Below are 24,525 nucleotides of genomic sequence, written 5' to 3' on the forward strand. Positions count from 1 at the left end.
GTGCATGGATCCAAACTCGGCAGGACAAGGAACCTCCAGGATCGAGTTGGGACGCCACTGCTCTAAACCTACCGCTAGGCTTAAGTCCAACCTTACCCGTGAGATGTTTCGTCAAGCCTGTGTTGGAAGCGAGGCTCCGTTTTGCGCATGAAATGTTTGGCACTTATCAAAACAGCGGTCAGCCTTGATCTTTCGACCACCGCAGCCCGGCTAGCTCAGTCGGTAGAGCATGAGACTCTTAATCTCAGGGTCGTGGGTTCGAGCCCCACGTTGGGCGTGTCCTTTGGCTCTCTCTGGCCCCTCCCAACGGGTGTCGTTCTCTTGACCTCAATTTGCTGACGCAGGACCAGTGCTGCTGCCGTCCTGTGAGACGCTCCCAGCTTTGAATTCTTTTTTGACCGTTACCCATAGGAGCATTCACCGTCAGTCTCTGTGACGCAATAGGCTAGCGCGTTCGGCTGTTAACCGAAAGGATGGTGGTTCGAGCCCACCCAGGGACGAAGGAAGCTTTTCGCAGCCATGTCGGCAAGCGCAGAATTTAGCATGCGTGGAGCAGCGTCCGTAGCCCCTTTTGAGAGTGAACAGCTTTGCGAGCCGTCTAGTGTTAAAAGAAGACAAAGGGTGCTGAGTGAATGTTTGCGTCAGCTCAAGTTTGCAGTGGCGTGCACGCGGAGTGTTCGTGTTTTGTTTTCCGGGTGGTGGAGGCCTGTGTGGTCCAGGGAGGTCCTGATCAAATCTCCCTCTTGGAGCGCCACAAAATGCCACCAAATTGGCTTTCCAATCACATGCTGTCGGAGTTTGCAAACTGTATTCACACAGCGGGACAGAACTCCATACCTGGAACGTTTGATGAGTTGGCTGAACTAGTAGCCTTTCAGGCTGTTGGACAAGAGCTCTGCTCGTTCAATCTGTATTCCCCAGCAACAGGCGTGGCTAAAACTAACAGAGAACAGTCTAAGCCAGGGGTGTCCAAACTCTGTCCTGGAGGGCCCCTGTCAGGTAGAGTTTCGCTCCAGCCAGCTCCATCAGACCTGCCTGCAACACACAGCTTCAGGTGTGTTTCTTTGTGCATGGATCCAAACTCGGCAGGACAAGGAACCTCCAGGATCGAGTTGGGACGCCACTGCTCTAAACCTACCGCTAGGCTTAAGTCCAACCTTACCCGTGAGATGTTTCGTCAACTTACCCGGACACGATGTTCCTGTGTTGGAAGCGAGGCTCCGTTTTGCGCATGAAATGTTTGGCACTTATCAAAACAGCGGTCAGCCATGATCTTTCGACCACCGCAGCCCGGCCAGCTCAGTCGGTAGAACATGAGACTCTTAATCTCAGGGTCGTGGGTTCGAGCCCCACGTTGGGCGTGTCCTTTGGCTCTCTCTGGCCCCTCCCAACGGGTGTCGTTCTCTTGACCTCAATTTGCTGACGCAGGACCAGTGCTGCAGCCGTACTGTGAGACGCTCCAAGCTTCGAATTCTTTTTTGACCGTTACCCATAGGATCATGCACCGTCAGTCTCTGTGGCGCAATAGGCTAGCGCGTTCGGCTGTTAACCGAAAGGATGGTGGTTCAAACCCACCCAGGGACGAAGGAAGCTTTTCGCAGCCATGTCGGCAAGCGCAGAATTTAGTAAACGTGTCTGCTGACGCATGCGTGGAGCAGCGTCCGTAGCCGCTTTTGAGAGTGAACAGCTTTGCGAGTCGTCTAGTGTTAAAAGAAGACAAAGGGTGCTGAGTGAATGTTTGCGTCAGCTCAAGTTTGCTGTGGCGTTTACGCGGAGTGTTGGTGTTTTGTTTTCCGGGTGGTGGAGGCCTGTGTGGTCCAGGGAGGTCCTGATCAAATCTCCCTCTTGGAGCGCCACAAAATGCCACCAAAATGGCTTTCCAATCATATGCTGTCGAAGTTTGCAATCTGTATTCCCCAGCAACAGGCGTGGCTAAAACAAACAGAGAACAGTTTAAGCCAGGGGTGTCCAAACTCTGTCCTGGAGGGCCCCTGTCAGGTAGAGTTTCGGTCCAGCCAGCTCCATCAGACCTGCCTGCAACACACAGCTTCAGGTGTGTTTCTTTGTGCTTGGATCCAAACTCGGCAGGACAAGGAACCTCCAGGATCGAGTTGGGACGCCACTGCTCTAAACCTACCGCTAGGCTTAAGTCAAACCTTACCCGTGAGATGTTTCGTCAAGCCTGTGTTGGAAGCGAGGCTCCGTTTTGCGCATGAAATGTTTGGCACTTATCAAAACAGCGGTCAGCCTTGATTTTTTGACCACCGCAGCCCGGCTAGCTCAGTCGGTAGAGCATGAGACTCTTAATCTCAGGGTCGTGGGTTCGAGCCCCACGTTGGGCGTGTCCTTTGGCTCTCTCTGGCCCCTCCCAACGGGTGTCGTTCTCCTGACCTCAATTTGCTGACGCAGGACCAGTGCTGCAGCCGTCCTGTGAGACGCTCCCAGCTTCGAATTCTTTTTTGACCGTTACCCATAGGAGCATGCACCGTCAGTCTCTGTGGCGCAATAGGCTAGCGCGTTCGGCTGTTAACCGAAAGGATGGTGGTTCGAGCCCACCCAGGGACGAAGGAAGCTTTTCGCAGCCATGTCGGCAAGCGCAGAATTTAGCATGCATGGAGCAGCGTCCGTAGCCCCTTTTGAGAGTGAACAGCTTTGTGAGCCGTCTAGTGTTAAAAGAAGACAAAGGGTGCTGAGTGAATGTTTGCGTCAGCTCAAGTTTGCTGTGGCGTGTACGCGGAGTGTTCGTGTTTTGTTTTCCGGGTGGTGGAGGCCTGTGTGGTCCAGGGAGGTCCTGATCAAATCTCCCTCTTGGAGCGCCACAAAATGCCACCAAATTGGCTTTCCAATCACATGCTGTCGGAGTTTGCAAACTGTATTCACACAGCGGGACAGAACTCCATACCTGGAACGTTTGATGAGTTGGCTGAACTAGTAGCCTTTCAGGCTGTTGGACAAGAGCTCTGCTCGTTCAATCTGTATTCCCCAGCAACAGGCGTGGCTAAAACAAACAGAGAACAGTCTAAGCCAGGGGTGTCCAAACTCTGTCCTGGAGGGCTCCTGTCAGGTAGAGTTTCGGTCCAGCCAGCTCCATCAGACCTGCCTGCAACACACAGCTTCAGGTGTGTTTCTTTGTGCATGGATCCAAACTCGGCAGGACAAGGAACCTCCAGGATCGAGTTGGGACGCCACTGCTCTAAACCTACCGCTAGGCTTAAGTCCAACCTTACCCGTGAGATGTTTCGTCAAGCCTGTGTTGGAAGCGAGGCTCCGTTTTGCGCATGAAATGTTTGGCACTTATCAAAACAGCGGTCAGCCTTGATCTTTCGACCACCGCAGACCGGCTAGCTCAGTCGGTAGAGCATGAGACTCTTAATCTCAGGGTCGTGGGTTCGAGCCCCACGTTGGGCGTGTCATTTGGCTCTCTCTGGCCCCTCCCAACGGGTGTCGTTCTCTTGACCTCAATTTGCTGACGTAGGACCAGTGCTGCAGCCGTCCTGTGAGACGCTCCCAGCTTCGAATTCTTTTTTGACCGTTACCCATAGGATCATGCACCGTCAGTCTCTGTGGCGCAATAGGCTAGCGCGTTCGGCTGTTAACCGAAAGGATGGTGGTTCGAGCCCACCCAGGGACGAATGAAGCTTTTCGCAGCCATGTCGGCAAGCGCAGAATTTAGTAAACGTGTCTGCTGACCCATGCGTGGAGCAGCGTCCGTAGCCGCTTTTGAGAGTGAACAGCTTTGCGAGTCGTCTAGTGTTAAAAGAAGACAAAGGGTGCTGAGTGAATGTTTGCGTCAGCTCAAGTTTGCAGTGGCGTGCACGCGGAGTGTTCGTGTTTTGTTTTCCGGGTGGTGGAGGCCTGTGTGGTCCAGGGAGGTCCTGATCAAATCTCCCTCTTGGAGCGCCACAAAATGCCACCAAATTGGCTTTCCAATCACATGCTGTCGGAGTTTGCAAACTGTATTCACACAGCGGGACAGAACTCCATACCTGGAACGTTTGATGAGTTGGCTGAACTAGTAGCCTTTCAGGCTGTTGGACAAGAGCTCTGCTCGTTCAATCTGTATTCCCCAGCAACAGGCGTGGCTAAAACTAACAGAGAACAGTCTAAGCCAGGGGTGTCCAAACTCTGTCCTGGAGGGCCCCTGTCAGGTAGAGTTTCGCTCCAGCCAGCTCCATCAGACCTGCCTGCAACACACAGCTTCAGGTGTGTTTCTTTGTGCATGGATCCAAACTCGGCAGGACAAGGAACCTCCAGGATCGAGTTGGGACGCCACTGCTCTAAACCTACCGCTAGGCTTAAGTCCAACCTTACCCGTGAGATGTTTCGTCAACTTACCCGGACACGATGTTCCTGTGTTGGAAGCGAGGCTCCGTTTTGCGCATGAAATGTTTGGCACTTATCAAAACAGCGGTCAGCCATGATCTTTCAACCACCGCAGCCCGGCCAGCTCAGTCGGTAGAACATGAGACTCTTAATCTCAGGGTCGTGGGTTCGAGCCCCACGTTGGGCGTGTCCTTTGGCTCTCTCTGGCCCCTCCCAACGGGTGTCGTTCTCTTGACCTCAATTTGCTGACGCAGGACCAGTGCTGCAGCCGTACTGTGAGACGCTCCAAGCTTCGAATTCTTTTTTGACCGTTACCCATAGGATCATGCACCGTCAGTCTCTGTGGCGCAATAGGCTAGCGCGTTCGGCTGTTAACCGAAAGGATGGTGGTTCGAGCCCACCCAGGGACGAAGGAAGCTTTTCGCAGCCATGTCGGCAAGCGCAGAATTTAGTAAACGTGTCTGCTGACGCATGCGTGGAGCAGCGTCCGTAGCCGCTTTTGAGAGTGAACAGCTTTGCGAGTCGTCTAGTGTTAAAAGAAGACAAAGGGTGCTGAGTGAATGTTTGCGTCAGCTCAAGTTTGCTGTGGCGTTTACGCGGAGTGTTGGTGTTTTGTTTTCCGGGTGGTGGAGGCCTGTGTGGTCCAGGGAGGTCCTGATCAAATCTCCCTCTTGGAGCGCCACAAAATGCCACCAAAATGGCTTTCCAATCATATGCTGTCGAAGTTTGCAATCTGTATTCCCCAGCAACAGGCGTGGCTAAAACAAACAGAGAACAGTTTAAGCCAGGGGTGTCCAAACTCTGTCCTGGAGGGCCCCTGTCAGGTAGAGTTTCGGTCCAGCCAGCTCCATCAGACCTGCCTGCAACACACAGCTTCAGGTGTGTTTCTTTGTGCTTGGATCCAAACTCGGCAGGACAAGGAACCTCCAGGATCGAGTTGGGACGCCACTGCTCTAAACCTACCGCTAGGCTTAAGTCAAACCTTACCCGTGAGATGTTTCGTCAAGCCTGTGTTGGAAGCGAGGCTCCGTTTTGCGCATGAAATGTTTGGCACTTATCAAAACAGCGGTCAGCCTTGATTTTTTGACCACCGCAGCCCGGCTAGCTCAGTCGGTAGAGCATGAGACTCTTAATCTCAGGGTCGTGGGTTCGAGCCCCACGTTGGGCGTGTCCTTTGGCTCTCTCTGGCCCCTCCCAACGGGTGTCGTTCTCCTGACCTCAATTTGCTGACGCAGGACCAGTGCTGCAGCCGTCCTGTGAGACGCTCCCAGCTTCGAATTCTTTTTTGACCGTTACCCATAGGAGCATGCACCGTCAGTCTCTGTGGCGCAATAGGCTAGCGCGTTCGGCTGTCAACCGAAAGGATGGTGGTTCGAGCCCACCCAGGGACGAAGGAAGCTTTTCGCAGCCATGTCGGCAAGCGCAGAATTTAGCATGCATGGAGCAGCGTCCGTAGCCCCTTTTGAGAGTGAACAGCTTTGTGAGCCGTCTAGTGTTAAAAGAAGACAAAGGGTGCTGAGTGAATGTTTGCGTCAGCTCAAGTTTGCTGTGGCGTGTACGCGGAGTGTTCGTGTTTTGTTTTCCGGGTGGTGGAGGCCTGTGTGGTCCAGGGAGGTCCTGATCAAATCTCCCTCTTGGAGCGCCACAAAATGCCACCAAATTGGCTTTCCAATCACATGCTGTCGGAGTTTGCAAACTGTATTCACACAGCGGGACAGAACTCCATACCTGGAACGTTTGATGAGTTGGCTGAACTAGTAGCCTTTCAGGCTGTTGGACAAGAGCTCTGCTCGTTCAATCTGTATTCCCCAGCAACAGGCGTGGCTAAAACAAACAGAGAACAGTCTAAGCCAGGGGTGTCCAAACTCTGTCCTGGAGGGCTCCTGTCAGGTAGAGTTTCGGTCCAGCCAGCTCCATCAGACCTGCCTGCAACACACAGCTTCAGGTGTGTTTCTTTGTGCATGGATCCAAACTCGGCAGGACAAGGAACCTCCAGGATCGAGTTGGGACGCCACTGCTCTAAACCTACCGCTAGGCTTAAGTCCAACCTTACCCGTGAGATGTTTCGTCAAGCCTGTGTTGGAAGCGAGGCTCCGTTTTGCGCATGAAATGTTTGGCACTTATCAAAACAGCGGTCAGCCTTGATCTTTCGACCACCGCAGCCCGGCTAGCTCAGTCGGTAGAGCATGAGACTCTTAATCTCAGGGTCGTGGGTTCGAGCCCCACGTTGGGCATGTCATTTGGCTCTCTCTGGCCCCTCCCAATGGGTGTCGTTCTCTTGACCTCAATTTGCTGACGCAGGACCAGTGCTGCATCCGTCCTGTGAGACGCTCCCAGCTTCGAATTCTTTTTTGCCCGTTACCCAATGGAGCATGCACCGTCAGTCTCTGTGGCGCAATAGGCTAGCGCGTTCGGCTGTTAACCGAAAGGATGGTGGTTCGAGCCCACCCAGGGACGAAGGAAGCTTTTCGCAGCCATGTCGGCAAGCGCAGAATTTAGCATGCGTGGAGCAGCGTCCGTAGCCCCTTTTGAGAGTGAACAGCTTTGCGAGCCGTCTAGTGTTAAAAGAAGACAAAGGGTGCTGAGTGAATGTTTGCGTCAGCTCAAGTTTGCTGTGGCGTGCACGCGGAGTGTTCGTGTTTTGTTTTCCGGGTGGTGGAGGCCTGTGTGGTCCAGGGAGGTCCTGATCAAATCTCCCTCTTGGAGCGCCACAAAATGCCACCAAATTGGCTTTCCAATCACATGCTGTCGGAGTTTGCAAACTGTATTCACACAGCGGGACAGAACTCCATACCTGGAACGTTTGATGAGTTGGCTGAACTAGTAGCCTTTCAGGCTGTTGGACAAGAGCTCTGCTCGTTCAATCTGTATTCCCCAGCAACAGGCGTGGCTAAAACAAACAGAGAACAGTCTAAGCCAGGGGTGTCCAAACTCTGTCCTGGAGGGCCCCTGTCAGGTAGAGTTTCGCTCCAGCCAGCTCCATCAGACCTGCCTGCAACACACAGCTTCAGGTGTGTTTCTTTGTGCATGGATCCAAACTCGGCAGGACAAGGAACCTCCAGGATCGAGTTGGGACGCCACTGCTCTAAACCTACCGCTAGGCTTAAGTCCAACCTTACCCGTGAGATGTTTCGTCAAGCCTGTGTTGGAAGCGAGGCTCCGTTTTGCGCATGAAATGTTTGGCACTTATCAAAACAGCGGTCAGCCATGATCTTTCGACCACCGCAGCCCGGCTAGCTCAGTCGGTAGAACATGAGACTCTTAATCTCAGGGTCGTGGGTTCGAGCCCCACGTTGGGCGTGTCCTTTGGCTCTCTCTGGCCCCTCCCAACGGGTGTCGTTCTCTTGACCTCAATTTGCTGACGTAGGACCAGTGCTGCAGCCGTCCTGTGAGACGCTCCCAGCTTCGAATTCTTTTTTGACCGTTACCCATAGGATCATGCACCGTCAGTCTCTGTGGCGCAATAGGCTAGCGCGTTCGGCTGTTAACCGAAAGGATGGTGGTTCGAGCCCACCCAGGGACGAAGGAAGCTTTTCGCAGCCATGTCGGCAAACGCAGAATTTAGTAAACGTGTCTGCTGACCCATGCGTGGAGCAGCGTCCGTAGCCGCTTTTGAGAGTGAACAGCTTTGCGAGTCGTCTAGTGTTAAAAGAAGACAAAGGGTGCTGAGTGAATGTTTGCGTCAGCTCAAGTTTGCTGTGGCGTTTACGCGGAGTGTTGGTGTTTTGTTTTCCGGGTGGTGGAGGCCTGTGTGGTCCAGGGAGGTCCTGATCAAATCTCCCTCTTGGAGCGCCACAAAATGCCACCAAAATGGCTTTCCAATCATATGCTGTCGGAGTTTGCAATCTGTATTCCCCAGCAACAGGCGTGGCTAAAACAAACAGAGAACAGTCTAAGCCAGGGGTGTCCAAACTCTGTCCTGGAGGGCCCCTGTCAGGTAGAGTTTCGGTCCAGCCAGCTCCATCAGACCTGCCTGCAACACACAGCTTCAGGTGTGTTTCTTTGTGCTTGGATCCAAACTCGGCAGGACAAGGAACCTCCAGGATCGAGTTGGGACGCCACTGCTCTAAACCTACCGCTAGGCTTAAGTCAAACCTTACCCGTGAGATGTTTCGTCAAGCCTGTGTTGAAAGCGAGGCTCCGTTTTGCGCATGAAATGTTTGGCACTTATCAAAACAGCGGTCAGCCTTGATTTTTTGACCACCGCAGCCCGGCTAGCTCAGTCGGTAGAGCATGAGACTCTTAATCTCAGGGTCGTGGGTTCGAGTCCCACGTTGGGCGTGTCCTTTGGCTCTCTCTGGCCCCTCCCAACGGGTGTCGTTCTCCTGACCTCAATTTGCTGACGCAGGACCAGTGCTGCAGCCGTCCTGTGAGACGCTCCCAGCTTCGAATTCTTTTTTGACCGTTACCCATAGCAGCATGCACCGTCAGTCTCTGTGGCGCAATAGGCTAGCGCGTTTGGCTGTTAACCGAAAGGATGGTGGTTCGAGCCCACCCAGGGACGAAGGAAGCTTTTCGCAGCCATGTCGGCAAGCGCAGAATTTAGCATGCGTGGAGCAGCGTCCGTAGCCCCTTTTGAGAGTGAACAGCTTTGCGAGCCGTCTAGTGTTAAAAGAAGACAAAGGGTGCTGAGTGAATGTTTGCGTCAGCTCAAGTTTGCTGTGTTGTGTACGAGGAGTGTTCGTGTTTTGTTTTCCGGGTGGTGGAGGCCTGTGTGGTCCAGGGAGGTCCTGATCAAATCTCCCTCTTGGAGCGCCACAAAATGCCACCAAATTGGCTTTCCAATCACATGCTGTCGGAGTTTGCAAACTGTATTCACACAGCGGGACAGAACTCCATACCTGGAACGTTTGATGAGTTGGCTGAACTAGTAGCCTTTCAGGCTGTTGGACAAGAGCTCTGCTCGTTCAATCTGTATTCCCCAGCAACAGGCGTGGCTAAAACAAACAGAGAACAGTCTAAGCCAGGGGTGTCCAAACTCTGTCCTGGAGGGCCCCTGTCAGGTAGAGTTTCGCTCCAGCCAGCTCCATCAGACCTGCCTGCAACACACAGCTTCAGGTGTGTTTCTTTGTGCATGGATCCAAACTCGGCAGGACAAGGAACCTCCAGGATCGAGTTGGGACGCCACTGCTCTAAACCTACCGCTAGGCTTAAGTCCAACCTTACCCGTGAGATATTTCGTCAAGCCTGTGTTGGAAGCGAGGCTCCGTTTTGCGCATGAAATGTTTGGCACTTATCAAAACAGCGGTCAGCCTTGATCTTTCGACCACCGCAGTCCGGCTAGCTCAGTCGGTAGAGCATGAGACTCTTAATCTCAGGGTCGTGGGTTCGAGCCCCACGTTGGGCGTGTCCTTTGGCTCTCTCTGGCCCCTCCCAACGGGTGTCGTTCTCTTGACCTCAATTTGCTGACGCAGGACCAGTGCTGCTGCCTTCCTGTGAGACGCTCCCAGCTTTGAATTCTTTTTTGACCGTTACCCATAGGAGCATGCACCGTCAGTCTCTGTGGCGCAATAGGCTAGCGCATTCGGCTGTTAACCGAAAGGATGGTGGTTCGAGCCCACCCAGGGACGAAGGAAGCTTTTCGCAGCCATGTCGGCAAGCGCAGAATTTAGTAAAGGTGTCTGCTGACGCATGCGTGGAGCAGCGTCCGTAGCCGCTTTTGAGAGTGAACAGCTTTGCGAGTCGTCTAGTGTTAAAAGAAGACAAAGGGTGCTGAGTGAATGTTTGCGTCAGCTCAAGTTTGCTGTGGCGTTTACGCGGAGTGTTGGTGTTTTGTTTTCCGGGTGGTGGAGGCCTGTGTGGTCCAGGGAGGTCCTGATCAAATCTCCCTCTTGGAGCGCCACAAAATGCCACCAAAATGGCTTTCCAATCATATGCTGTCGGAGTTTGCAATCTGTATTCCCCAGCAACAGGCGTGGCTAAAACAAACAGAGAACAGTCTAAGCCAGGGGTGTCCAAACTCTGTCCTGGAGGGCCCCTGTCAGGTAGAGTTTCGGTCCAGCCAGCTCCATCAGACCTGCCTGCAACACACAGCTTCAGGTGTGTTTCTTTGTGCTTGGATCCAAACTCGGCAGGACAAGGAACCTCCAGGATCGAGTTGGGACGCCACTGCTCTAAACCTACCGCTAGGCTTAAGTCAAACCTTACCCGTGAGATGTTTCGTCAAGCCTGTGTTGAAAGCGAGGCTCCGTTTTGCGCATGAAATGTTTGGCACTTATCAAAACAGCGGTCAGCCTTGATCTTTTGACCACCGCAGCCCGGCTAGCTCAGTCGGTAGAGCATGAGACTCTTAATCTCAGGGTCGTGGGTTCGAGCCCCATGTTGGGCGTGTCCTTTGGCTCTCTCTGGCCCCTCCCAACGGGTGTCGTTCTCTTGACCTCAATTTGCTGCCACAGGACCAGTGCTGCAGCCGTCCTGTGAGACGCTCCCAGCTTCGAATTCTTTTTTGACCGTTACCCATAGGAGCATGCACCTTCAGTCTCTGTGGCGCAATAGGCTAGCGCGTTCGGCTGTTAACCGAAAGGATGGTGGTTCGAGCCCACCCAGGGACGAAGGAAGCTTTTCGCAGCCATGTCGGCAAGCGCAGAATTTAGCATGCGTGGAGCAGCGTCCGTAGCCCCTTTTGAGAGTGAACAGCTTTGCGAGCCGTCTAGTGTTAAAAGAAGACAAAGGGTGCTGAGTGAATGTTTGCGTCAGCTCAAGTTTGCTGTGGCGTGTACGCGGAGTGTTCGTGTTTTGTTTTCCGGGTGGTGGAGGCCTTTGTGGTCCAGGGAGGTCCTGATCAAATCTCCCTCTTGGAGCGCCACAAAATGCCACCAAATTGGCTTTCCAATCACATGCTGTCGGAGTTTGCAAACTGTATTCACACAGCGGGACAGAACTCCATACCTGGAACGTTTGATGAGTTGGCTGAACTAGTAGCCTTTCAGGCTGTTGGACAAGAGCTCTGCTCGTTCAATCTGTATTCCCCAGCAACAGGCGTGGCTAAAACAAACAGAGAACAGTCTAAGCCAGGGGTGTCCAAACTCTGTCCTGGAGGGCCCCTGTCAGGTAGAGTTTCGCTCCAGCCAGCTCCATCAGACCTGCCTGCAACACACAGCTTCAGGTGTGTTTCTTTGTGCATGGATCCAAACTCGGCAGGACAAGGAACCTCCAGGATCGAGTTGGGACGCCACTGCTCTAAACCTACCGCTAGGCTTAAGTCCAACCTTACCCGTGAGATGTTTCGTCAAGCCTGTGTTGGAAGCGAGGCTCCGTTTTGCGCATGAAATGTTTGGCACTTATCAAAACAGCGGTCAGCCTTGATCTTTCGACCACCGCAGCCCGGCTAGCTCAGTCGGTAGAGCATGAGACTCTTAATCTCAGGGTCGTGGGTTCGAGCCCCACGTTGGGCGTGTCCTTTGGCTCTCTCTGGCCCCTCCCAACGGGTGTCGTTCTCTTGACCTCAATTTGCTGACGCAGGACCAGTGCTGCTGCCTTCCTGTGAGACGCTCCCAGCTTCGAATTCTTTTTTGACCGTTACCCATAGGATCATGCACCGTCAGTCTCTGTGGCGCAATAGGCTAGCGCGTTCGGCTGTTAACCGAAAGGATGGTGGTTCGAGCCCACCCAGGGACGAAGGAAGCTTTTCGCAGCCATGTCGGCAAGCGCAGAATTTAGTAAACGTGTCTGCTGACGCATGCGTGGAGCAGCGTCCGTAGCCGCTTTTGAGAGTGAACAGCTTTGCGAGTCGTCTAGTGTTAAAAGAAGACAAAGGGTGCTGAGTGAATGTTTGCGTCAGCTCAAGTTTGCTGTGGCGTTTACGCGGAGTGTTGGTGTTTTGTTTTCCGGGTGGTGGAGGCCTGTGTGGTCCAGGGAGGTCCTGATCAAATCTCCCTCTTGGAGCGCCACAAAATGCCACCAAAATGGCTTTCCAATCATATGCTGTCGAAGTTTGCAATCTTTATTCCCCAGCAACAGGCGTGGCTAAAACAAACAGAGAACAGTCTAAGCCAGGGGTGTCCAAACTCTGTCCTGGAGGGCCCCTGTCAGGTAGAGTTTCGGTCCAGCCAGCTCCATCAGACCTGCCTGCAACACACAGCTTCAGGTGTGTTTCTTTGTGCTTGGATCCAAACTCGGCAGGACAAGGAACCTCCAGGATCGAGTTGGGACGCCACTGCTCTAAACCTACCGCTAGGCTTAAGTCAAACCTTACCCGTGAGATGTTTCGTCAAGCCTGTGTTGGAAGCGAGGCTCCGTTTTGCGCATGAAATGTTTGGCACTTATCAAAACAGCGGTCAGCCTTGATCTTTCGACCACCGCAGCCCGGCTAGCTCAGTCGGTAGAGCATGAGACTCTTAATCTCAGGGTCGTGGGTTCGAGCCCCACGTTGGGAGTGTCCTTTGGCTCTCTCTGGCCCCTCCCAATGGGTGTCGTTCTCTTGACCTCAATTTGCTGACGCAGGACCAGTGCTGCAGCCGTCCTGTGAGACGCTCCCAGCTTCGAGTTCTTTTTTGACCGTTACCCATAGGAGCATGCACCGTCAGTCTCTGTGGCGCAATAGGCTAGCGCGTTCGGCTGTTAACCGAAAGGATCGGGGTCGAGCCCACCCAGGGACGAAGGAAGCTTTTCGCAGCCATGTCGGCAAGCGCAGAATTTAGTAAACGTGTCTGCTGACGCATGCGTGGAGCAGCGTCCGTAGCCCCTTTTGAGAGTGAACAGCTTTGCGAGTCGTCTAGTGTTAAAAGAAGACAAAGGGTGCTGAGTGAATGTTTGCGTCAGCTCAAGTTTGCTGTGGCGTGTACGCGGAGTGTTGGTGTTTTGTTTTCCGGGTGGTGGAGGCCTGTGTGGTCCAGGGAGGTCCTGATCAAATCTCCCTCTTGGAGCGCCACAAAATGCCACCAAATTGGCTTTCCAATCACATGCTGTCAGAGTTTGCAAACTGTATTCACACAGCGGGACAGAACTCCATACCTGGAACGTTTGATGAGTTGGCTGAACTAGTAGCCTTTCAGGCTGTTGGACAAGAGCTCTGCTCGTTCAATCTGTATTCCCCAGCAACAGTTAGGGTTAGGCGAGACCCTTATCGGGGCGCGTGCTGTGTTCGGTGTGCACGAGAGAGAGAGCAGCGTATCACGGACAGCGACACTGAACCGAGCTCTCTTCTGCGAAGAGAAAGGCATCTCAAAACACTTGAACATCGAATTTGCTCATTTTTGCTCTTGTGCCGACAAATACATACAAAACATGTCAAAATATCCACCAGCCCCTAATTTAGCTACTGGTTGCTGTAATGTTAATCCAAGAAAATGAAAATCATTCACTGCTCTTGACTGAATTACTTAGTTTTAACAGTCAAACCAAAAAGTATTCCGACACCAGATATAATTTTTTATATGTATAGCAAAACTGTAATAATGTAAGAAATGTTGAAGGTGTCTGAATAAATGTAGGTTTGATTGTAGATTTCATTTTTACATTGAAGACTATCCAGTGCTATTTTACTTTTAATTATTTGGTTTCTATACCTTGACACCTACAAACTTGAAAAAAGTTAAACATTGGTGTGAAACAGGCGTAATGTTGTTTGCACCTTGTGCAATGCGGAATTAGTTTACAGCTTTTTCAAGCACTTTGTGATGCATTTTGGAAACAGGAGAGGAGCCCCTTTTCTAATGCACCACCTAGCTTGATAAACCCCTTCTCAAATCAGAATCAGAATCAGAAAGAGCTTTATTGCCAAGTATGTTTGCGCATACAAGGAATTTGTTTTAGTGACATAAGCTTCCAGTACACAGAGACACCAACACACAGACAAAAAAAAAAAAAAAAAAAAAGGTAGCCAAATAAATAGGTGTATAAACAATTGTGCTATAAATGATAATGGGATAGGATTGAAAAAGATGCAGGGATGTACTAGGATGGAGGGGTAACAAATAAATATAAGGATGTTGCACTTTTGTTTGCATAAGCATAAGTGGGGAACATTTAACTGTTCATGAGGTAGATTGCCTGGGGGAAGAAACTTTTTTTGTGCCTTGCTGTTCTGGTATTTGTGGCTCTGAGACGCCGGCCAGATGGCAAAGGTTCAAAAATGGGGTGACTTGGATGTGAGGGATCCAGAGTGATTTTATGAGCCCTTTTCCTCACTCTGGATGTATACAGTTCTTGAAGGGTGGGCAGGGGAGCACCAATAATCCTTTCAGCAGTCCGAACAGTTCTCTGTAGTCTTCTGATGTCCGATTTTGTTGCTGAGCCAAACCAGACAGTTATAGAAGTACACAGTACAGACTCAATGACGGCTGAGTAGAACTGTTTCAGCAGCTCCTGTGGCAAGTTAAACTTCCTCAGCTGGCGAAGGAAATACAACCTTTGTTGGGCCTTTTTTACAATGGAGTCAATGTGATTGTCCCACTTCAGGTCCTGAGAGATGGTGGTTCCCAGGAATCTGAATGACTCCACTGCAGTCACAGGGCTGTTCATGATGGTGAGTGGGGAAAGTGCAGGGGGGTTTCTCCTGAAGTCCACGATCATCTCCACTGTTTTGGGCGTGTTCAGCTCCAGGTTGTTAAGACTGCACCAGACAGCCAGCTGCTCAACCTCTTGTCTGTAAGCAGACTCATCACCGTCCTGGATGAGGCCGATGACTGTAGTGTCATCTGCAAACTTCAGGAGCTTGACAGAGGGGTCTTTAGAGGTGCAGTCGTTGGTGTAAAGGGAGAAGAGCAGAGGGGAGAGAACACATCCCTGAGGGGCGCCAGTGTTGGTGGAGCAGCTGTTTGATGTGAATTTCCCCAGTTTAACTAACTGTTGCCTATCTGTCAGAAAGCTGGTGATCCACTGACAGATAGAGCTAGGAACAGAGAGCTGGGTCAGTTTGGTCTGGAGGGTTGTTGGGATGATGGTGTTGAAAGCTGAACTAAAGTCCACAAACAGGATCCTCACATAAGTCCCTGTTTTGTCCAGATGTTGCAGGATGAAGTGCAATCCTATGTTGATTGCATCATCCACGGACCTGTTTGCTCGGTAGGCAAACTGCAGGGGGTCCAGTAAGGGTCCAGTGATGTCCTTCAGATAACCCAGAACCAGTTTTTCAAACGACTTCATGACGACAGACGTTAGAGCCACAGGTCTGTAGTCGTTAAGTCCTGTTATCTTGGGTTTCTTTGGGATGGGGATGATGGTGGAGCGTTTGAAGCAGGAAGGTACTTCACACAACTCCAGGGATCTGTTGAAGATCTGTGAAAAGATGGGGGCCAGCTGGTCAGCACAGATTTTCAGACAGGCTGGTGTAACACCATCTGGGCCTGGTGCTTTTCTTCTTTTGTTCTTCTTGAAGACCTGGCGCACATCATCTTCACAGATTTGAAGAGCAGTAGGTGTGGAACGGGGGATTGCAGGAGGTGTTAATGGTTGTGCAGGGAGATGGTCAGAATGGGTGTTGGGGGTTTCAAATCTGCAATAAAACTCATTCAGGTCGTTAGCAAGCCGTTGATTAGCCTCAGTGCAAGGGGATGGTGTCTTGTAGTTTGTGATGGCCCTCAGTCCTCTCCAAACTGAAGTTGAGTCGTTGGAAGAAAACTGGTCTTCCAACTTTTTAGCGTAGGTCTTTTTAGCCGCTCTGATCTCTTTGTTCAGTGTGTTCCTGGCCTGATTGTACAAGACCCTGTCCCCATTTCTGTAGGCATCCTCTTTGGCCTGACGAAGATGTCTGAGTTTTACTGTAAACCATGGCTTATCGTTGTTGAATGTTAAATAAGTCCTGGTAGGAATGCAAACATCCTCACAGAAACTAATATAGGATGTTACAGTCTCTGTGAGTTCGTCCAGATCGGTGGTAGCAGCTTCAAAAACACTCCAATCAGTGAGGTCAAAACAAGATTGTAAATCCTGCTCCGTTTCGCTGGTCCATCTCTTCACAGTCCTTACTACAGGTTTAGCAGATTTAAGTTTCTGTTTGTAGGATGGTATAAGATGAATCAGACAGTGATCAGAATTTCCCAAAGCTGCTCGTGGAACAGAGTGATATGCGTCCTTTATTGTGGTGTAGCAGTGATCCAATATATTACTGTCTCTGGTGGGACATGTAACATGCTGTCTGTATTTTGGCAGTTCACGGGAGAGATTGGCTTTATTAAAGTCCCCCAGAATGATTAAAACAGAGTCCGGGTGTTGTTGTTCTGTCTCTGTGATCTGATCAGCAAGTTTCTGTAAAGCTGAGCTCACGTGCGCTTGCGGATGGATGTAAACACTAACCAGAATGAACGAGTGAATCTCCCGCGGCGAATAGAACGGCTTGCAGTTGACAAACTGCATTTCTAGATCAGGACAGCACATTTTCTTTAACACAGTTACATCTCTACACCACCGCTCATTGATGTAAAAGCATGTCCCGCCGCCGCGCGATTTCCCCATGGATTCTGATTCGCGATCCGCTCTGAGCAGCTGAAAGCCCGGCAGATGGAGCGCACTGTCCGGTATGGCGTCATTCAGCCAGGTTTCCGTGAAACACAGAGCAGCAGAGTGAGAGAAATCCTTATTTGTCCGAGAGAGCAGAAGGAGTTCGTCTGTTTTGTTAGGTAGAGAGCGGAGATTTGCCAGATGGATGCTAGGCAACAGCGTTCGAAATCCGCGCTTCCTGAGTCTGACGAGCGCTCCCGCTCCTTTCCCCCGTCTGCGCGTCCTGAAGCGTTTGATCAGCGCCGCCGCTCCTCCAATAACAACGTTCAGTAAAACGTCTGAATAATTTCATCCCTGGTGAAACTGATAGTGTTTGTTAAACAAAAAACAGGAAAAACGAACAAAAACAGTACAAACACTGGAGAGCCAAGCACTGAAGCAGCCATGCGCGGCGCCATCGAGTAAAGACTTACTGTTTGTCAATTTTATTTGGGTAACACACATATTCTGAATGCCTTCGGCAGAATTCGAATGAGCCATTTTAATCTAATTTCCAGATCACATTAATTTCCAGATCAGAGATTAATCTAGATTTAAAAAATGAATCTATGCCCACGATTAATATATATATATACAGTACAGACCAATTGTTTGGACACACCTTCTCATTCAAAGAGTTTTCTTTATTTTCATGACAATGAAAATTGTAGATTTACACTGAAGGCATCAAAACTATGAATTATATATGGAATTATATACATAACAAAAAAAGTGAGAAACAACTGAAAATATGTCATATTCTAGGTTCTTCAAAGTAACCACCTTTTGCTTTGATTACTGCTTTGCACACTCTTGGCATTCTCTTGATGAGCTTCAAGAGGTAGTCACCTCGAGAGATATAGGTTATTCTGCCAGTGTGACGACTGGGTGAAGGAGAAGCTGGAAACAAGTGAGAGTATGAACAAGGTTTAAATTAAAGAAAAAAACAAAACAAACTAGAACACAAAAAATGCTGGGAAGATGATAATCCAAAATGGTGGAAGGAGGTGAGGAATCCAGATGGTGGTGGGGAGTTGGCAGCAGGAGTGGGTGGCACAGGAGCTGTGGGGAATCAAGCCAAAGATAAGTGGTGATGCTTGTGATGGTTGCGATGAGTGGATGAGGTTCCGGGGGAAGACACGGACATGCAGACGCAGAACAACACAAAAGCAAAGCACAGTTACTGACATGAAACAACGCTCTCACAAACACAAGATGTGAGACAAGCCATTATATAGAGGGAGATTAATGAGTGACAGCTGCTGCTGATAACAATTAACGGAGATGCCCACAAACTAATCAGTGCAGATGGCTGGTAACCTAAGTGGCACTGGAGCGGAGAGAGGCCGGTGGCTGACACTGGTAACGAATTGTGAGCATACTCCACCATAGAGAGTTGTTGTCACCAGGAAGAAGGATTCTTGGAGACCAAACATCGCAACGTCCTCTCTAAATCTTGGTTGGCTCGCTCAGACTGCCCGTTACTTTGGGGATGATAACCCGAAGACAAGCTAACTGACGCTTGGACAAAATTCTTTCCAAAATTTGGATATAAACGTTAGAGCAGTGACCCCACTGAATGACTTCAGACCTTAAACCTTCAGGCTGGCTCTTTTACCGGGCAGGAAAATATGGGATGTCTTGAGCCTCAGCAGTATAAACACAGTCCTTGGGACCTCCGCCGGTCTCTCTCCCTCCGGGACAGCTGAGCTCTACCCACCTGCATGGGTTCGTGGTCGTCGACGGGACTGACAGTGTTCTCTCCAGATGGTGGTGGTGAGTTGGCAGCAGTAGAGGGTGGCACAGGAACTGCGGGGAATTGAGCCGAAGGTAAGTGGTGATGCTTGTGATGGTTGCGATGAGGTTCCGGGGGAAGACACGGACATCCAGATGCAGAACAACACAAAAGCAAAGCACAGTTACTGACATGAAACAACGCTCTCACAAACACAAGACGTGAGACAAGCCATTATATATAGGAAGAGTAATGACTGACAGCTGCTGCTGATGCCAATTAACGGAGATGACTAATCAGTGCAGACGCGAAACACACAGACTTCACCACAAAGTGCAAAACCCAGAGATCACGGTTTACCAACCGTGACAGCCAGTCTTTCACACTTAAACGGGTCACAAAACACCTGCATTTAGCTCTTGTTGTGTTTAAATGGGTGTATTATGTGCATTTGTGGTAATATTCTATTTTAAAAAGCTCTTAAACAAGAATAAATTTGTTTTGAGCTTGTGAAACTGTACGCGCTGATAGGAGGTGGTGATTTCAGATAGGCAGCCGCAAATATTTAATTTTCACACAAACAGTTCAAAAACATCCAAATTTAACTCTTGGTGTGTTCTAATTGGTGAATTGTGTGATATCGCTGTAATATTTTATTTTTAATAGCTATAAAACAAGAATAAACTCGTTTTTTTCTGAGCTCGTCGTTCCACACGCTCGTGCTCAGAGCGGTGATTCATATCTCCTCTTTCTCACGTATCACTGACCACACATCAATTATTAATGAGCCCTGAACCGGTAATAATCAGATATGTTGGTTTAGCTTTTCAATGTGAATTAAATCTAAGTATTTATTTGTATTTTTAACCAATTTAAAAGTGGAACTAGAGAGTCTCCTCCCTTTCAGTCCGGGAATAAGCGCCTGTAGGGGTGCCATTTCTCTCAGACAATGGAAGCCTCAGAACAAATACTCCAACAGAGGGACAGAGTGAGATGAGATGTCTGACAGTATTTTAATTTTCTGTTATCCATACAGTGTTGTAAAGTCATGAAACTATGCATATTTCCTCAGAATTACTTTTTCACCTGTATGAAAAAATGCTTTGACGTGTTTGGAAGCTGCCATTTAAAAATACAATACAATTAATGATTCCCTTTTTATGGTCATTTCAAAAAATCACCACGGCAAAACCATTCAAGCTACCCAAAATCCATTCACAATTTAAGTTCCTTAAATGTTTTTGCCACATGTAGACAAAGTTTGGTGTGTCAAGTGTACTTCTCCTCTGAGCTGTATGCATTAATTCACAGCTGAATTTTCCCAAAAATCCATATTCAAGTCAAAATAGCCAACAACTTGTTGGTTGTAGCTGATGTCAGTAAATTAGAAAGTTGTCCTTCTTGATAAGACCAATATATGTACTGAGTTTGGTGTCTGTAGCTAAAATTACCCCCCCCCCCCACACACTTTTGACAAAAGGTGGTGCTATAGAGTGCCTCCTTCACACCCTTTTATGAACTTTTGCCACTATCTAGCTATCATTAATACTGATATGTGTTCTGAGTTTGATGAAATTCTAAGCATGTTATATGCCTCAAAATCACCTGAGAATCAATTCAGTTTGACATGTTGCCACGGCAAGAATATTTTTAGAGATCAATATTTCCCCAGCCGATTTATATTGGCTATGTTTTGACATTATTCTGATGAAGTTGGAAGCAAATCGAGTAAAAATAAGATGCTTAATTCAAAAATTTTTTGGAAAAAGACACACTTCCTGCTGCCAGTGGGTGGCGCTATAACTTTGACTCCTAATAGTCACATATATGTGATCGTCATCAAACAACGAACAAACCGGTGAAGTTTGATCAAACTCAGATAGTGTATGTGGATGTTATTAGACACGTCCTATTTCTCATGCGCTTTTTACATAACTCTAAATAGCTGACTTCCTGTTGGGCGGAGCCTATGACATGCAATACGAAAATTGTTCGGCACAATAAGATCTATATTTGTACTGAGTTTCATATTAATATGTGCAAGTATGTGTGAGCTATACATCAACATTTCTGACTGTGTTCCAGGAGGCGGCTCTACAGCCGTGCCACGCCCAGGTTTCAGCCTCTGCGGGCTGCTAAAGGCCACAGATTCCAAGGTGTGCGCAAATTTTCAAGAGCTTTTGAGCATGTTGAGGGCCCAAAAAGCCCCCAAAACTTTGAAGAAAAATATGAATACTAAACCCTAAACCTCCAGGCTTGAGCCCTAATAATCCAATAGGCCTCTCGCCCTTTGGGGTTGAGCCCTAATAATTCTTAGGAGAACAAGAGGGCCCAAGCCAATAATAATTTAAAGCTAAGCATAAGGCAAGGTTGGGCTTTCTCATTCGGGAGAAATACAAACGTTTCCATATTCACGATGTTGCCCATTTGAAGTCTAACTAGTATTCATGAGGTAAATAGGCTGGTAGTTTGAAAAATCAAGAATAATTACAGAGTTAATACTAATTATTGTTAAATGCTGGACTGTTTCCATTTCACTCTGCATATTGAACCTGAAGATTTTTTTTAAACCAAGAATGAACCGAAATAAAAACATTTAGCTTATATATATGTACATAGTGCTTATATTTATTTACTCTTTAATAAAAATAGCATGCATATGATCCTTTGTGTAAAGGTCTTCTTTTAATTTTTGTTTAGTAGACTGTAGCATAAGACTATCCTACATTTTGAAATTAACAAATTGTAAAAAAATTTATGTTTTTTTATGTTACTATGTTATATCATAATGTTATTGTTGTTTTACTACCTTCTTTTATCTCAATCATTCCCTTTGCACCACCTGGCGGTAGTTTCACGAATTATTTTAACACACAACTGAATTACAGTTACCGCCGCAGCGGTAATGCCCAATTATGCTGTCCACCTACTGTACACTACATATATTTCACTTAGCCTAAATCATATTGAAAGATTAATTAAACGAAAGAAAAAGTGTGCTTTTTCATTGTGTCATTGTGACACTTTCCAAAGTTTCGCAACTAAGGAAAAAGTGTGCTTTTTCATTGTGTCATTGTGACACTTTCCAAAGTTTCGAAACTAAAGAAAAAGTGTGCTTTTCCATTGTGTCATTGTGACACTTTTTTGTGACAAGTTTTCAAAAAGGAAAACAAAAGTGCAGACAGCTTTTAATAATGTCTTGCTTCTATAACCAATCAGCTTTGGCATGACCATCACGCTGACACAACATCATTTTGCTTTATTAAAGCCTGTACATTAACAAAATAAAATAGAGTTAAAGAAAAATTTTTTAAAAGTTAGACTGCTCCGTTGTACAACATGTTGCGTTCAGCGTGACCACGCCTCACTGAGCTGATACAGCTGATTTGAAGGATGATGTTTTATGTAGATAAAAGTACAAACACTATATAATAAATAATATTTTAGAATCCAGATACATCAGGAACATGGAAACATTTGGATTCGTGCTGGATGAGAGATGCAGGCATCAGCTTCAGCTTAAATTAGCTAATATGTTTTTGGATTGAACCTAGCCTAAACTTGTTTTGTTTTCGAGTGAAACTAATAGCCTTCATTATTTCGTAAAGTAATAGGGCTTATAAAATGCAATGTCGCAACTTTAGTTTTTTTTTCACTTTCAAATCACAATCTTTCATCCTTTCATCCATGTTTTTTTTTTACAATGCAGCAAATATTTTTAAATATCTTTAAAAAACTTTGATGTCTTTAAAGTGTTGATAGATTTTTTTTTTTTAGTAGCCTACATTTATGGGATTAGAATCCCATGTACATTTGGCCAAAATCTAGAAAAGATGACTAACCACAGCGAGTTATTGACTGACGTTAGATCTCTATTTTTTTCTTTTTGAGTAAATAAAATTCTGTTCTTTATTATTATTATTACATTACTATTATTGTAGGGAGTTTAAGGTTAAAATTAATGTTCTATGACTTTAAATAAGATATAAAGGTAATATCGCGAGAACAGAGACCCGCGATTAGAATCGTGGGAGAGAATAGTCTTGCGCACAGTTAAGAGAGGTAGATAGAGAGAGAGAGAGAGAGATGACGCACACTGTGTAATCAGATGTGGCTAATTCCTAATGTTCACCTCTTCATGTTTAATAAATCAAGTATTATGATCTGCCGAGCTCCTTGGCGGTGTCCTTCTTCCAACAAAGCCTACGAGCAAGCGCACGGTAAGAACTGTAAAGCCTGCAAATAGAAACGGTGTGCGTTACATTATTATTAGGCAAATTATAGACACATAATATTGTTTTTAACAAATTATGTTATTAGCCGGTATTTTTTCCACCCAAACCAGTTTCGGAACGGTAATAATTCAGAGGAACGCAGGAACAGAAACATTAAAATATTGATTCTGCTCTGAGTGAACCAATTGCATTTTCTTTTCGTTTTCAAGCCCTGATTGAAATAAATATAAGAATCTCTGGAGAACTGTCATTTTAATACAGTTCACACTACCAGCCAGGGTTAGAAGAAGAATCCTCCATTTTTGAATATCAGATTTAAGTTTAATCAAAAGAGGAGTAAAGTTATTGACAAATTGTCTTTTAAAGTTATGTGCAGTATTGATGGCCAGATATTTAAACCCAGATCTTGCCAAGCAAAAGGGGAGCGCAGAATCAGGCATTTGTGTTAACAGGCATGCATTCACTTTTAGAGATATTTAATTTATAGCCTGAGAAAGTCCTACAATTGTGCAAGATTTTGAAATTATCAATGATGTATGTAAAGGATCTGGGCCCGGTTCCCCAAAACGTTCTTATCGCTAAGTAGTTCTTAACCTATTCCTTAACCTCTCTCTTAACCTTATGGCACGATTCCCGACACGTTCGTACGCTAAGTATATCTTCTGTAAGTCATACTTTCGTAAGGTCGGTCTGGACCATTCGTAAGCTCTCTCTTAGCGTTGTTTGAGCTCAAGACGCTGTACTGTACAGCAGTCTTTAGAAATCAGCGCAGCGAAGTACCAGTCAAACTATGGTATGTTGACAATGTTTTGGCTCAACAATGATTTTATGTTATTTTTTAAGACTCATAATAAATTATGTTCGCAATGGATACAGGCCTAATTATGAAGTTGACTTTATGTGGTGGTAGTTAGCCTAGGCTTTTTCATAATGTAATTAAAGCGAATTGACAATCAATTTTTTGATAATTAAAATCTGGCAAACAATTTGTCTCTAAATGGCTAAGATCTATAAATTGCATGGTGGTGTCCAGTAAGCGACCAACTATGGCAGCGATCCAACATTTCCTTGTATTGAAGACGGAGCCAGACGCGGAGCCGTTTAGTCCATGTCAGTTTTTTTATTCGGCAAAACTTAAGCCCTTTTGACATTTTTCCTGACGTGGCTATATTAAAAAAAAAATCGCCTCCCAAGACAGCTCATTATGGAGCTGCTGGACCTTCTCAGACCTGCGCTTGCCAGGCTAACGCAGTGGAATTTTGCTTTAAGCTCCGAAGCACAGCGCTACTTTTTTTTTCTTTCTTTCTTTTTTTTTTCTTTTTGCTACAGAGAGAGTTCATTGAGGTCGTGCAAGAGGACTACGACCTAATCAAGGCCTCGGTGTGGAGGTGCGTCCACACTGTCACCAACGCCCTTCTGCGCCATGCCGGGGATTACATCCTGGTGGATGGCACACTCATCCCAATCACCAATTCATCAGTGATTGATCAGGCGTACATATCGCGAAAGGGAGACGTGGCCATAAACGTGTAGGTTACAGTGGACCATATGGGTGTGATCTCCGACCTGGTGGCAATGTCCAGCAAAACTTCAAGTTACTCTGACGAAAGGCTTGGTGCCCTTTTTTACGTTGCTTCCCCACCATATTTTGTATCTAACTCTGTCTCTCTCTGTTCATTGTAGATAGGTTGCTTTTTATTGAAAACATTAACCAATGGCAATCAATACCGCATTAAACAGAAGTAACTGCAGCTGCTTGCCCATGAATTCTGATTGTAAAGTATCTTACCATTAATGTAAAAGTGTATTACATAA

General features: G+C 47.6%; 25 non-coding genes across 25 annotated transcripts; all 25 read left to right on the forward strand.

Annotated features, from left to right (window-relative positions):
- Positions 1-204: 204 nt before the first annotated feature.
- trnak-cuu (transfer RNA lysine (anticodon CUU)) lies at positions 205-277 on the forward strand. Its single transcript has one exon. It is a non-coding gene; the product is annotated as a tRNA-Lys (tRNA).
- A 149-nt stretch (positions 278-426) lies between these two features.
- Positions 427-500, forward strand: trnan-guu (transfer RNA asparagine (anticodon GUU)). Its single transcript has one exon. It is a non-coding gene; the product is annotated as a tRNA-Asn (tRNA).
- Positions 501-1,288: 788 nt separating this feature from the next.
- trnak-cuu (transfer RNA lysine (anticodon CUU)) lies at positions 1,289-1,361 on the forward strand. Its single transcript has one exon. It is a non-coding gene; the product is annotated as a tRNA-Lys (tRNA).
- Positions 1,362-1,510: 149 nt separating this feature from the next.
- Positions 1,511-1,584, forward strand: trnan-guu (transfer RNA asparagine (anticodon GUU)). Its single transcript has one exon. It is a non-coding gene; the product is annotated as a tRNA-Asn (tRNA).
- Positions 1,585-2,269: 685 nt separating this feature from the next.
- Positions 2,270-2,342, forward strand: trnak-cuu (transfer RNA lysine (anticodon CUU)). Its single transcript has one exon. It is a non-coding gene; the product is annotated as a tRNA-Lys (tRNA).
- Positions 2,343-2,491: 149 nt separating this feature from the next.
- Positions 2,492-2,565, forward strand: trnan-guu (transfer RNA asparagine (anticodon GUU)). Its single transcript has one exon. It is a non-coding gene; the product is annotated as a tRNA-Asn (tRNA).
- A 770-nt stretch (positions 2,566-3,335) lies between these two features.
- trnak-cuu (transfer RNA lysine (anticodon CUU)) lies at positions 3,336-3,408 on the forward strand. The gene has a single exon. It is a non-coding gene; the product is annotated as a tRNA-Lys (tRNA).
- A 149-nt stretch (positions 3,409-3,557) lies between these two features.
- On the forward strand, positions 3,558-3,631 carry trnan-guu (transfer RNA asparagine (anticodon GUU)). The gene has a single exon. It is a non-coding gene; the product is annotated as a tRNA-Asn (tRNA).
- Positions 3,632-4,437: 806 nt separating this feature from the next.
- On the forward strand, positions 4,438-4,510 carry trnak-cuu (transfer RNA lysine (anticodon CUU)). Its single transcript has one exon. It is a non-coding gene; the product is annotated as a tRNA-Lys (tRNA).
- Positions 4,511-4,659: 149 nt separating this feature from the next.
- Positions 4,660-4,733, forward strand: trnan-guu (transfer RNA asparagine (anticodon GUU)). Its single transcript has one exon. It is a non-coding gene; the product is annotated as a tRNA-Asn (tRNA).
- Positions 4,734-5,418: 685 nt separating this feature from the next.
- Positions 5,419-5,491, forward strand: trnak-cuu (transfer RNA lysine (anticodon CUU)). Its single transcript has one exon. It is a non-coding gene; the product is annotated as a tRNA-Lys (tRNA).
- A 149-nt stretch (positions 5,492-5,640) lies between these two features.
- Positions 5,641-5,714, forward strand: trnad-guc (transfer RNA aspartic acid (anticodon GUC)). The gene has a single exon. It is a non-coding gene; the product is annotated as a tRNA-Asp (tRNA).
- Positions 5,715-6,484: 770 nt separating this feature from the next.
- On the forward strand, positions 6,485-6,557 carry trnak-cuu (transfer RNA lysine (anticodon CUU)). Its single transcript has one exon. It is a non-coding gene; the product is annotated as a tRNA-Lys (tRNA).
- Positions 6,558-6,706: 149 nt separating this feature from the next.
- trnan-guu (transfer RNA asparagine (anticodon GUU)) lies at positions 6,707-6,780 on the forward strand. Its single transcript has one exon. It is a non-coding gene; the product is annotated as a tRNA-Asn (tRNA).
- A 770-nt stretch (positions 6,781-7,550) lies between these two features.
- Positions 7,551-7,623, forward strand: trnak-cuu (transfer RNA lysine (anticodon CUU)). The gene has a single exon. It is a non-coding gene; the product is annotated as a tRNA-Lys (tRNA).
- Positions 7,624-7,772: 149 nt separating this feature from the next.
- Positions 7,773-7,846, forward strand: trnan-guu (transfer RNA asparagine (anticodon GUU)). Its single transcript has one exon. It is a non-coding gene; the product is annotated as a tRNA-Asn (tRNA).
- A 685-nt stretch (positions 7,847-8,531) lies between these two features.
- trnak-cuu (transfer RNA lysine (anticodon CUU)) lies at positions 8,532-8,604 on the forward strand. Its single transcript has one exon. It is a non-coding gene; the product is annotated as a tRNA-Lys (tRNA).
- A 149-nt stretch (positions 8,605-8,753) lies between these two features.
- Positions 8,754-8,827, forward strand: trnan-guu (transfer RNA asparagine (anticodon GUU)). The gene has a single exon. It is a non-coding gene; the product is annotated as a tRNA-Asn (tRNA).
- Positions 8,828-9,597: 770 nt separating this feature from the next.
- trnak-cuu (transfer RNA lysine (anticodon CUU)) lies at positions 9,598-9,670 on the forward strand. The gene has a single exon. It is a non-coding gene; the product is annotated as a tRNA-Lys (tRNA).
- Positions 9,671-9,819: 149 nt separating this feature from the next.
- On the forward strand, positions 9,820-9,893 carry trnan-guu (transfer RNA asparagine (anticodon GUU)). Its single transcript has one exon. It is a non-coding gene; the product is annotated as a tRNA-Asn (tRNA).
- Positions 9,894-10,578: 685 nt separating this feature from the next.
- Positions 10,579-10,651, forward strand: trnak-cuu (transfer RNA lysine (anticodon CUU)). Its single transcript has one exon. It is a non-coding gene; the product is annotated as a tRNA-Lys (tRNA).
- Positions 10,652-10,800: 149 nt separating this feature from the next.
- On the forward strand, positions 10,801-10,874 carry trnan-guu (transfer RNA asparagine (anticodon GUU)). Its single transcript has one exon. It is a non-coding gene; the product is annotated as a tRNA-Asn (tRNA).
- Positions 10,875-11,644: 770 nt separating this feature from the next.
- Positions 11,645-11,717, forward strand: trnak-cuu (transfer RNA lysine (anticodon CUU)). The gene has a single exon. It is a non-coding gene; the product is annotated as a tRNA-Lys (tRNA).
- Positions 11,718-11,866: 149 nt separating this feature from the next.
- Positions 11,867-11,940, forward strand: trnan-guu (transfer RNA asparagine (anticodon GUU)). The gene has a single exon. It is a non-coding gene; the product is annotated as a tRNA-Asn (tRNA).
- A 685-nt stretch (positions 11,941-12,625) lies between these two features.
- trnak-cuu (transfer RNA lysine (anticodon CUU)) lies at positions 12,626-12,698 on the forward strand. Its single transcript has one exon. It is a non-coding gene; the product is annotated as a tRNA-Lys (tRNA).
- Positions 12,699-24,525: the final 11,827 nt, after the last annotated feature.

The sequence above is a fragment of the Carassius gibelio genome, chromosome B3 (genome assembly GCF_023724105.1).
Source record: "Carassius gibelio isolate Cgi1373 ecotype wild population from Czech Republic chromosome B3, carGib1.2-hapl.c, whole genome shotgun sequence".
Taxonomy (NCBI): domain Eukaryota; kingdom Metazoa; phylum Chordata; class Actinopteri; order Cypriniformes; family Cyprinidae; genus Carassius; species Carassius gibelio.